Below are 13,230 nucleotides of genomic sequence, written 5' to 3' on the forward strand. Positions count from 1 at the left end.
GATTGAGTTGATGTTTTAAGTCCACTTTGTGCACAGTAACGCTAATCGGGACTGGACCAGTTTAAAGTGGGATCCGAACCAGTATGTGCCTCCACCGGGAATCGAACCCGGGACACCTTGATTACAAGGCGACGGCGCTACCACTGCGCCGTCGGGAGGCCTCTCAAATAGATAAAGAATTGAATATTTATTCAATAACAAAAGATGTCATATCCAGTTGACGAAAAGTAAAGTTCTTGATTAATATTATATGCATGTTATTATAAGTAGCAAGGTGTGTTTGGTGCTGTCATTCAAACCAGTATGTTCCCAATCTAATCCTTGCCTTCCAGTAAGTTCGACGAAAATCAATAAGCCTCAATTTTACAACAAAAAAAAATCAATTTTAGTACTTGGTAACTCTAAATACATCCTAGCAAGCATCGGAATGTAAAATCATAAATGTGCAGTGATGCATCGCGTCAACGAATTCTTCCTGAAGCGCATGCGCCAAACCAGCCTCCTCTATATCCGCCCGTGAGGATCAATTACGAGCAATTGGAGAGCGTCGGCCGGTCGCCCCATCAGCTGACGAACTGATCCCCGAACCTTCGCCTGGAAGCCGGCCCCGGACGCTCGGACTAATGACGCGAGCCCGACCGCGGACCAAATCATTAAGCCCCCGGACTGCACAAAAGGAGGCTCTCGGCGGGGGGGCCAGGGATCGGGGAAAGGCGTGACAGAGACGGATTTCGAAGGCGGGGTCACGGGACCCCCTTCCGAGACGGAGAGGAAGGTCACGGAGGGTGGTGCTGACCGCTTCACTGTACCTTTCTGCCCCCGGCTGCCGACCGGGTGCCTTGGAACCTTTCTTCTTCTTCCACTTTTTCCTTCTGTTAATCACCGGCGGCAATTAAACGTGGCCCCTTTCTAGGAACGGGCGAGTTCATTATCCAATATCTCCAAGTGCGTTCCTCCTGTCCGACATGTCAATTTCTTATCCGCGAGAAGCGGTTCTTGAAGTGGTAATCGACAGAGCAAAAGAAAACAACCTGTAGGAGCATTTGCACCTCGGTGAGAAGCCAACAACCCAGTAAAAGACGAATTTCTGCAATGTTAGCTTCAGAAAATTACTCTTTAAAAGTAAATGAGTTGTAGGCCTACTACTCACTTTGATCAACAAGTAACTCACACTTTATCTCATTTAAAAAGTAACCCAGTTATATTTATCCCTCTTGAAGAATAATTCAGTTACAGTTACTGTTTTGGAAAAAGTAAAGTTACTCTTTTGGAAAAAAGTAACTCAGATACTTACTCTTATAGAAAGGTAACCCGGTTACATCTTTGCTACTCTTTTGAAAAAGTTAACCAGTTACAGTTACTGTTTTTGAAAAAGTTACCCGGTTCCTTTTATTCCTTTGAAAAAGTAACAGTTACAGTTACTCTTTCTGAAAAGTAAACTCAGTTACAGTTACTCTTTTTGAAAAAGTAACTCGCTTCCTCTAATTCCTTTGAAAAAGTAACAGTTAGTTACTCTTTCTGAAAAGTAAACTCAGTTACAGTTACTGTTTTTGAAAAAGTAACCCGGTTCATTTTATTCCTTTGAAAAAGTAACAGTTACAGTTACTCTTTCTGAAAAGTAAACTCAGTTACAGTTACTGTTTTTGAAAAAGTAACCCGGTTCATTTTATTCCTTTGAAAAAGTAACAGTTACAGTTACTCTTTCTGAAAAGTAAACTCAGTTACAGTTACTGTTTTTGAAAAAGTAACCCGGTTCATTTTATTCCTTTGAAAAAGTAACAGTTACAGTTACTCTTTCTGAAAAGTAAACTCAGTTACAGTTACTCTTTTTGAAAAAGTAACCCGGTTCATTTTATTCCTTTGAAAAAGTAACAGTTACAGTTACTCTTTCTGAAAAGTAAACTCAGTTACAGTTACTGTTTTTGAAAAAATAACCCGGTTCATTTTATTCCTTTGAAAAAGTAACAGTTACAGTTACTCTTTCTGAAAAGTAAACTCAGTTACAGTTACTCTTTTTGAAAAAGTAACTCGCTTCCTTTAATTCCTTTGAAAAAGTAACAGTTACAGTTACTCTTTCTTAAAAGTAAACTCAGTTACAGTTACTGTTTTTTGAAAAAAAGTAACCCGCTTCCTTTTTTTCTTTTGAAAAAGTAACAGTTACCGTTACTCTTTCTGAAAAGTAAACTCAGTTACAGTTACTGTTTTTTGAAAAAGTAACCCGCTTCCTTTTATTCCTTTGAAAAAGTAACAGTTACAGTTACTCTTTCTGAAAAGTAAATTCAGTTACAGTTACTGTTTTTGAAAAAGTAACCCGGTTCATTTTATTCCTTTGAAAAAGTATCAGTTACAGTTACTCTTTCTGAAAAGTAAACTCAGTTACAGTTACTGTTTTTGAAAAAGTAACCCGGTTCATTTTATTCCTTTGAAAAAGTAACAGTTACAGTTACTCTTTCTGAAAAGTAAACTCAGTTACAGTTACTCTTTTTGAAAAAGTAACCCGGTTCATTTTATTCCTTTGAAAAAGTAACAGTTACAGTTACTCTTTCTGAAAAGTAAACTCAGTTACAGTTACTGTTTTTGAAAAAATAACCCGGTTCATTTTATTCCTTTGAAAAAGTAACAGTTACAGTTACTCTTTCTGAAAAGTAAACTCAGTTACAGTTACTCTTTTTGAAAAAGTAACTCGCTTCCTCTAATTCCTTTGAAAAAGTAACAGTTACAGTTACTCTTTCTTAAAAGTAAACTCAGTTACAGTTACTGTTTTTTGAAAAAAAGTAACCCGCTTCCTTTTTTTCTTTTGAAAAAGTAACAGTTACCGTTACTCTTTCTGAAAAGTAAACTCAGTTACAGTTACTGTTTTTTGAAAAAGTAACCCGCTTCCTTTTATTCCTTTGAAAAAGTAACAGTTACAGTTACTCTTTCTGAAAAGTAAATTCAGTTACAGTTACTGTTTTTGAAAAAGTAACCCGGTTCATTTTATTCCTTTGAAAAAGTAACAGTTACAGTTACTCTTTCTGAAAAGTAAACTCAGTTACAGTTACTCTTTTTGAAAAAGTAACCCGGTCACATTTGCTCCTTTTTTAAAACCAAACTTACACTCAGGCCACGCTATCTCCCCGGGCCCCATTCACAGCGCAGAACAGTTATTTGGTTATCCTGCTCACCGCTTCGGGGAGGAAGGATTCTAAGGTTGCCGCTTGTTGCCCAAACAACGGGGCAGTGTTTTTGAATAAGTAAACAGTTACAGGTAGACTATTTGAAAAGTAAGTCAACTACATTTCTATAAGTTACATTTGTGGTTTCTTTTGGTTGCAGGTGAGCTAAATGGTCGTAAAAGGTATTGAAAGATGAACTGAAACACCGCGGGTTATTCGTTTCCGTACTGATGTGTACCAACCGTGGCCTGATGGTTTAAGGCGCGCTGGCATGGTTCAGATTAGGGGGATGGAAACAACTAAGAAAGAGAAACGAAGCAGGGGAAACGATATGTTCTTTGTGCGATGGGAGGAGACGGACGAGCATATCCTACCGAACTGCCCTTCTACATGTGACCTAAGGGACAAATGGATGAAAACTTAACAGGGAGGGAGGTGGTAGACGACAGAATAAAGATAAAGGAAGCGGGGCAGCAAGTGGAGAAATACCTGGGGGAAGTAACAGAACGGCGGGGGAAAACCATTAGAGAAGGCAGCGAAATGAGTGATCATGCTCCAGACGAGCCATATTTATAGTGTAAGTGTGTGTAAAGTAAAATATATGCATTTTTTGGTGAGAGTGCTGGAAAAGAGAAGTGGGGAGAGGAGGAAGGAAGAAAGACTGGAAGAAGAACTGTCGAGGGAGGGGAAGAATGTGTATACAGGGGACAAAGTAAGAGACAGCTTTAAAGAAACTAAATGTGACAAATAATTGTAAAAAAATCAAAACTATATAGTGCGTACATATGGCTCGCACAAAAAGAAAATAAATCTAAATGTAAGGCGTAATGCTTTGGGTTCCGGCTACGGGACGAGTCTCTTTTGGGGAAGTAACAACTTTTCTCCTGAGATTTCGGTCTGTGTGTGGGACCGGTGGCCACCCACCATTGTGAGGAAATTGGGGAGCTACAAATGAGTAGCGTAACCCGGTCATGAAAACCTACAACGCCCGGGGGTTCGTCGTGCTGACCACACGTCACCCCGTAACTGGTTGTATGATCTCTCACCACGGGCGAGTGAGTGAGTAGGATCAGGTGCGAGGAGTGTACCACTAATTTTTATTAAATTTTCATGAACATCACCTGTAGCTATATGAAAATATAGTTCATACAAAAGCCTTATATTTGAAGAGAGAACATGACGCAGAACATTTGGTAAATTAATATGAAGGTGATTCTTTCTGATGAACAGGTCCTCTCAGGAAATCAACTAGGTGTCTTCCGGATAGGCTTCCCAGCTTTAGAGAGCTAACGTCACCCTCATCCGCAATCCCTGACGGGAGATCCATCCCAAGATAACCTCTTCTTCATTTGCCGCAAGGAAAGTTTCAAGAATGATTTTATTTTTTTTTCTATTATTTTAGCAAATCATAAATTTGTTCGTAGTTAAAATGCACGAAAAGGTAGAGGAGAAGGAGAAGGTCTAAATATGGGCGAAGGTTTAAATATGGGCGAAGGTCTAAATATGGGCGAAGGTTTAAATATGGGTTTTGGAGTTATCAGCGCTCCCGGGTGTTGCAGCCTGGCAGAGGCTATTGGAACTGGTTGATTATCTGTCAAGGACAAAGGTTGCGGCGCCAATTCGCAAGATAAAGTGGTGGTTAGTATCAGCCTTGGACGATGTTATAGAATTGCGACCTCCGAAAATTTTTTGCAGGTATTTTTGCATCTGCTTTGTATAGGTTATGATATTAGCGGTACATAAAACAAAAGTGGTCTTTTATAATGCCATGATTTGTTTGTGAAATATGTACCACAGAGAGCGAAAATAAATTGAAGAAGAAAATTAGCGTGATGGTCTAAATATGGGCTATGACATGTCTAATGTTGAGATCACATTTTCAACAAATATTTGGATGTTTTTCTTAATTTCGATTTTTCCCATTCCACGTCGTTTTCAAAATAACAGATTATTCATAAATATGAATTTTATAATGTTTTAGCGATAAATGACTGTTTTTTAAAATTTTAATTGCCTTTTGTGATATTGCCACTAGTAGCCCATATTTAGACCACACATTATTTTACAATTTTTTTGAAATTGCTTTTTTTCTAAAAAAAAAAATTGAGACCTTCTATACTTTAGCATGCTATTACATTTAAGTATATATTTCATAGATATGCATTTTAAAGGCAGGTGCTTGATATATTAATTTTTTCCTCCGAAAATGACAAAATAAAAAGGGGGGCCCATATTTAGACCTTTTCCTCTACCTGTGGAAGTAATTATTAAGGATGGCATCGAAACAAGTTGAAAATACACTTCTGTTGTTATCGCATCGACTTGTAAATATCCCTTCTTTCTCGTTACAAATAAAATTCCTCCATTCAATCTCGCCGCAAAGTTCCCGGTTCTAATCCCGGTCTCGGCGTGTCCTTTATGAGTGTCCCTTCATTAATTACATCATAGCATCACTCATCCTCATCGTCGCGATTATCCAAAAGTGGCAGAAATGCAAAATAAGTCAATCAATCAATTGAGTTATTTTAATCAAAATAGGCAATTAAATATGGACTTACAATTGTGAAAAATGGGAATGTTCACCACGCAAACGACTCACCTATTAAATAAAATGCATCAGTCTCGCATGAAACTAATTGTAACGCCAAATCCAATTACAAAATGCGGCGGAAAAGCGACGCTAAATAACAATAATCATCTAATCGTAATTCATCATCGCGATTAGCCTAAAGTGATTAGCAAAGCTTTGGAGAAAATTCTAAACAAATGCAATTTTTCAAATTTTGAAATATCGTAGCGGTTTTCCGAAACGAGGGCAATACCCAAAAGCTTTGGCTGATACGGGTCAAAGGTTCAACGGTGTACAATGACGATAAATTAGCATATTATAAGAAAACCCAAGACATTTTCTGTTATTGGCTTTCCGTTCGTGGACGCCAACCTGCTTCCCTCTTTGCAACGCGTGGAAAAAAAAAAGAATTTACACGCACCCCCCGCCCAAGTTCTTTGTAGGCACGCCGCAGTCCACGGGGGCTCGAAAGACAGTCGACTGTGACAAATGTACAAAATGCTTCCCTTTTCGAAGTGGGGGCGGGAGGGGCCAGACATGCCAAACCCCCCTGGCGCCCCCATTGTGACTTTTTGAGTTCTATGGAATTTGACACCTCATCGTACTTTGTCCGCGGCAACAACCGGCTTGAATGTCCACAGCGACAGCTCAAAGAGAGGCCCTTTCTTCCTTGATGCCGTGCGACGGTAGTGACACCCGCGGCGAGGATCTGCACTCGTGTCACACGAATTCCCCCCACCTGAAAGCTGCAGGACAGCGGTCGCAGCGGGGGTGGGAGGAGTCCCCCCTTTTAGAACCGTGTGTTCTTTTCGGAATTTTGTTAGGGAAGAACACGCAGCAGAAGCTTACAGAAGGCGTATTGGTTTACATCTTAATCCTAAGAAGCTTCTGTCTACATATCAATATTTCACGCATGCGCACGACTTGATATTTAAGCCAATATGAATTCAAGGAGTTTAGACATAAAACACGGAGCAAGGAGACTTTCCACACTGCAACTTCCAGACTATCACTCATACAACGTTCATTATTCCACAGGCTACCGAACCAATTCAATATCATCTCAAACCAAGTAGATATTTTCAGTTCATATTCGCCTTTTATCAATTGTACATAAGTAATGCATTTTGAAAGTAATCTGTTTACCTTGGTACTGTCTTGGCTTGTTTATGTTTATATTTATGTTTTTATTTTGTTTGTTTTATTTTATCTTGTTTTGTGTGTTCTTTTTACTGTTTTACTGTTGTGTCTTTCGGGTTTAAAATGGCTTCTGCTGTACTGGAAATTGAAATAAATAAATAACTTCATAGTTAGAATCGAAAAAAAATCAGGAAAACACTTCCCGATTTTTCGAGATACCAAACAATCGGGAATTTAGAAATGGTGGTGGTGGTTGTGTGTGTATGTTTCGAAATTTCGAAACCCCCGATATTTTATTTATTTATTTATTCATAGAGCTCAACAGGCCGAGCCCAATTATAGGGCTCTTATTACATAATATTACTACAATAGATTCAGTGTTCCAGTAATAGTATTTTTAAAATTGTATAAACTCATTGCAAAAATATCAATTATGTTATTTACACATGAAATTGTGTTGAAAGAGTTGCACGCTCTCCGGAGAGGTAGAAAGAATTGAAGTTTTCGCTCTCTGGCAATGAAAGATTTTATGCTTGGGACGTGTTTTGGAACTGGAAACATTAAACGATACGGCTGACAATAAGTTGGAATCGTCTATTATACCGTTAATTACTTTATACAGAAAGTGCTACTTTGCTGAAGTTGGTCTCTGAGACTAGATTATCACATGAATCGAATGTTGGATATTCTCCACAGGCTTTGAATTTGAGATATCTAAGAAACTTTGACTGAATACGTTCTAGTTTATGAATTAAGTCTATTTGAGTGGGATTCCAGATTACTGACGCATATTCTAGTTTTGACCGTACGAGGGAATAGTAAAGTATTTTCACTGGTTCTATTTTCGTGAAGTCGTGGCTTGACCGGATTATAAAACCGAAGTTTCTGAAAGCGTCGTTAGTAACAGTTTCAATATGCTTATTAAATTTGAGCTTGGTGTCGAAGGTCACTCCGAGGTCTTTAATTTCATGTTTGCGCGTGATTTCTACATTTCTAATACGGTATGGAAACACACAAGGAGCTTTGCGTTTTGTGTAAGTGACTACACTGCATTTTGGCGTTGACCCAGCGTCATGGGAGCAGTTGGGGAGCTATTTCAAAAAGAATAAGCAGGTTCCGGTTTGGAAAACCAGAAAACAGCCGCGATGGTACTCGATGCGCCGACCACGCGTCACCCAATGAAAAAGCCGCTCTGGCAGGCCCTTGAGTTTATGTGTATAAGTGATTAATTCTCGAAGCGTTCTGGACACGCTGTAAAAGTGTCGGAGTCGGAAATATCTTGCAAATAGCAGCTTATCTTCAAGAAATATGAAAGCAACCACTTCAAACGAGAAATAGTGTGTAGGATTCGAGATTTCCACAAAAACCGGTAAATTTTCAACGTTTTCCGTTCTGACCCCAAAACTTTGTCCCGAACACCCCTCCAGCACTTTTAGTAGTGATTATACACAGCACCCAAATATTCAACGGATATCTAATGCCGAAGTTCTATATGATATCCAGCTGTCCGTCCCAGAGACATACTTAGAATAGCCTATCCAGGAGGGATGTTTGACTTATCGTCAAAGTATACCGTTTTGGACTGTGTTTCAGTAAGTGTAATGTTGGACTGTGCTTAAGTAAGTGTAATGTTATGTATTTGCATGTAAATAAGATGCCTGAAAAAGGGCCCGCGATTAGCCAAAAGTGGCAGAAAGCGAAGTAAAGTAAACTATATTCAATCTATCAATCTACACTCTAGCAAAGTCGAACTGGATGACATCATTAAGCCACGACAGATGCCATGAAACCCAACCTAATCATCGTTTCACGTTGCCATTTGTGAAACCATCCATTGTGGATTCCAACATGTCTCCTTAAACAGCTCGCATCGCACGAGGTGATGAATACACGCTAGAAAAATTGTTTTCCCGAAACGCATCCGGCATGAATGAAACGCACGCTTGACAGCCGTCGGTGGCTTCTCAAAAACAACCCCCCTCCCTTTCCCCACTCACCCCCACCCCGACAAAAAAAACTGATCCATCGAATGTTGATCCTGCTTGGAGTGTTCCAACATGCACAAGTGCACCAACCAAGTTTCAATGAGCCGAGCGAAGTGAGAAAACTAATATTTGCTCTCTCTTTACTTCCCCTCTCCTCCCCTCCCTCCTCTCTCCTTCTGTATCTCTGTGCAGTGGAACTCGGGCCCAGCATCACATTGATCTGGACCAGGGGGAGAATGATGGGGGAGGGCTTGCGGCCAGCGTTGCCAATTCTCGAGGATTCTCGGGAACCAACCGCTTCCTTCCCTCAAGGAATTTACAGCAACAAACATGGGCTTTCAGTTTCAAGGCATCTTCTTGAATGGAAACCAGGCAAAGATTGCAAGCTTTTTCCGGCACGAATATAGCCACAAAGCAGTGAGGTATCTGGAAACTTTCCAGTGGGTTGTTTTTGCTTTGAGCTTAAGTCAACTTTATGCACAGAAAGGCTAACCTGGACTGGAACTACAGTTTAAGGTGGGATCTGAACAGCTATGCGCCTCCACCGTGCATCGAACCCGGGACCACTTGCTTACAAGGCAACGACATTGCCACTACACCATCGGGAAGCTCAGTAGGCTGACTTTGATTGATTTTTGTACTTCGCTTGTCTGCCACATTTTGGCTAATCGCGAGAATGAGGACGAGTTGTGATTGATTGCTTGTTTTTGTTTATTTTTTTTATTTATTTATTTATTTATTTACTCAGGGTCTCAGATACAGTCTTATTTGGCCATTTTACACTGAAACAACATAAAGTAGAAACAAAAGATAAAAACAATAACAAGATGGGATAGATTTACATGTTCTTGGTCAGTAATATACAAAAACTACGTTCTGGAAGGAAAATATCTACATTCAGGGGAAGTTTGTTGTAGATTTCTGGGAGCCTGTAAAACAAGGAGCGCTGTAGAAGGGATAGCCTAGTGGTTGGGTTGTGGAAGAGTTGCAGGGGTACCCTAAGTGTGAATTTACTGATTAGGAGATCTGTTCGGATTTTGCCATTTATTATCTTGTATAAAAATTTCATGTCAGCTAGATCACGACGAAAGGATGGAGTGTGAATATTCAGAGCAGCCATGGTGTCTGATTTGGATACATGTCGACAGGAAGGTATTCTATGGCGAATAATTGCATGAAAGAAACTGAAAACAGAATCTATTCTGGTGAGATTGGTTTTTGAGGCCATTGCCCAAATTGACCACGTTTGGCTAATCTCGAAGATGCGGAAGAATTGTGATAAGATCAAATTGATGAAAGGACAATCACAAACGCACACAACACAGACCACACAGAGGATTATACTGTCCATGAGTCCAGTCGCCAGAGCCTCGTTAGTGTGCATTGGTTGACATTTGTGTGTGCTATCGGAATGGTCCCTCTTACACCCCACAAGTGATGATATGATGAAATGGATGAAGGGACACTGGCGAAGAACATCCATGCCCACTCCGGGATCGAACCCGGAACCCCTTGTCGTCATAACCACTCCGCCACGATGGTCGTCATAATATTCCAGTGGAGTAGCAGGGAATTCCAGAACCTTATCAGGCAAGTTCTCAAATTTTCACGTGCGGCTTGATCTTCAGATGTCATGTATGGAAACACTGGGATTTTTAACGACGTACGAACAATGGAGAACGGGCAAGAATATTGGCAAAACGATACGAAACGCCTGTGTGAATCCATGCAGCTGGGATGGCCACGCGGCTGAAGCTGGGAAATTGCGAACAGGCCGCAAATGTTCGTTTAAATTCATCAGTGCACATCTGACCCTTCAATCCATGAGTATGTACTCTGTATTCGTTCTATTTATATAATAAAAAGACGGAAGAATTTCTACCACCTACGCTTCACATTCAACTCTTACACAAAAAGGTAAAGAGTCAATGAGTCAGGTAGTCATATTATATGGCGCAACAATCCTCCGACGGTCAGCATGTCGAGTCCCATCGCGCTGCTTTCAGGTTTTCGAGACAGAAAGCTATTTCAAGAAGCTTCCCAATTGTCCTCACTATACTGACTCAACACCGAAATTTTGAAGCCTTCCAGCGGGAATCGAACCTGGGACCGCTGGAAACATTTGGCTATGGGAGAACAATCATTTATTTTTTATTTAAACATCGCATAAATTCCTGAGTAATAGAAAATTCAGTAGATATGGGCTTTGTTTGGAAAGATATTTGTTTCAGGAAATGTTAATGAATAATTACATGTAGTTTTTTTTAAATTTTATTTTATTTTATCAGTACTCTTTTTTCTGGATATAAGGGTTCCGAATCTAGGACAATTGCGATGGCGGGAAATTGCGAGGAAGCTAAAAATCACGGACAATTGCGAAGATCACGATGACTAACTAACCTAACCTAAAAGTGGTTGTAATGCAAGTACGTTTACAAGCGGTCCCCTGGAGAAAGTGTGAGAGGAATCAGTGTTCTATTCGAAAATATCAATATTTCTAATAATTCTCTTGTAAGAGGTATTGTACGGAGTGTTAAGTCACCCTTCAATTTGATAGAAGATTTAAAATGTCATCACAATTCTCCACCCGCCCTTTTACTTCTCACTGTGTTCATCGCAATTGTCCGGCTACCAAAGGTTCCAGTATCATAAATGGTGTGGTATGGTGACTTAAATAGAATGCACTTATTACAAGGAAGTTATTGGAAGTTTGTCATAGCTTGAAAGGGGTTAAGGGGTCACCGTTCCCAAAGACACCCAACTTTCGACCTCACTTCCATGCTTTGCATGAACCTTGGACTGGATTTTGCAGACTAGCGAGACTCTGGCGTCTTGACTCACAACCATTATAATCCTCTGTTGGGCTCATGTTGTGTCGTCCATATTTGTTTGTGATTGTCCTCTTCATCTATCTTATCACATCATTCTCATCCTCGCGATTAGTCAAAAGTTGTAGAAAATCAAAGTAAAATAAATCCAATCAATCAATCAATCATAGCTACTAATAATAACCTAGTAAACCTATTAGGTGTACTTATCTACATTTTCTGTTTTGCCATCAGATAAGGGCAACGGTCCATAATAATGTGGATTATGTTCCTTTAAAAAGAGTGGATTTCCTTCCAAAGATTAAGGTCACATTTGAATCCAGCAACTCCCCTCTCCAAAGCCAAAAGTTAATTCTCACACTGATGTGTGCCATGTACCAATTCTTTTCTTCAGCCTAACCCTGGTGCGATTCCGCACTGAAAGCAAAATGCATTTATTCTTATCTGATGAACGCTTCCTCCTTTCTCCACCGTTTACCATCTGCCCACTCGTCCATCCCATCGAGGAAGAGCCCATCCCGTCCCATACGTTTCCCCAACTCTCTGCATGTTCCCCGTGGCCGACCGGATGCTCCCGGTGGGAAAGATTCGGGAAATTTAAGAACGGTTCCCGCCCAGACCAGGGATCGGCACGTGCAGAAACCCGTTTGTTCATGTTCCCTGGTGCGGACGGTGGAGGGAGGCGGCTGATGCGATGGTTTATGTTCCTCAGTACGGCTCCAGGTAGTACTCCGCCATGCAGAGAGGATAATTTCTGTTCCACCCAGACAACAATCCTTACTGGCGATCCAGGGACTTTGAAAATTAGTACACAGACTCACGAAAGGGATATTTTATGGCTAGTCTGTCATCTATTCCCATCTTCTAATTAAGGATCAGATAGGTCTTGGGTAAGAATTATTCGGAACTGTCTCCGATTTGAAAAACCACGCTGATCACGTAAATATAGAAGATTGCACTGTGGGGGGTGAATGCGCCAGTCTATACTTGTCTAAAACGGTATTTGTATTTGCCTTGTGACTTTTATAACTTTAAAAGGACCATTCCTATTAATATTTGTTACCTATGCTTTATTTATGAGTTCCTATGCAAACTATTCCTAAAGATTCAGCCAGTGCTCACACTGAAGTGATATGCTGACTCGTTGCAACACTTCATTTCATATAGTCAGACTTCAATACCTTAGTAAACAACTCCCATAACAATCCTTCCGATTACACTTTGAACCTCAAACCATTTGCATTTTTGTTACTTTGCGTCGTTTTCCTGGCACTTTTGTCTAATCACAACAATGAGGATGAGTGATAGACGAAATTGCAGGAACGCTCGCAAATAACACCCATGCTCAGGTGGGATGCGAACCCGGGAACCTCGGCGGTGAGGTCGAAGGACAACTCCTTGACGTGCTCGGCCACCGAGGCAATCCTCAACACATGGTACTCAAATATCCCATGTGAGGTAACCGATACGGTTACTTCCTTAACTTACACATTAAGAACGTAACCTCGCCATTACCTCAACATGACAAGCACCATGTTGAAGTACTGAGAAAT

At 40.4% G+C, this 13,230-nt stretch overlaps 1 protein-coding gene across 4 annotated transcripts in view; it reads left to right on the plus strand.

Annotated features, from left to right (window-relative positions):
• Positions 1-13,230, plus strand: part of Lim1 (LIM homeobox 1) — a 182,293-nt gene that overhangs the window by 96,914 nt on the left and 72,149 nt on the right. The gene's annotated exons all lie outside the window — the stretch shown is intronic.

This window comes from Lepisma saccharinum, chromosome 9, assembly GCF_977018435.1.
Source record: "Lepisma saccharinum chromosome 9, izLepSacc3.1, whole genome shotgun sequence".
Classification (NCBI taxonomy): Eukaryota; Metazoa; Arthropoda; class Insecta; order Zygentoma; family Lepismatidae; genus Lepisma; species Lepisma saccharinum.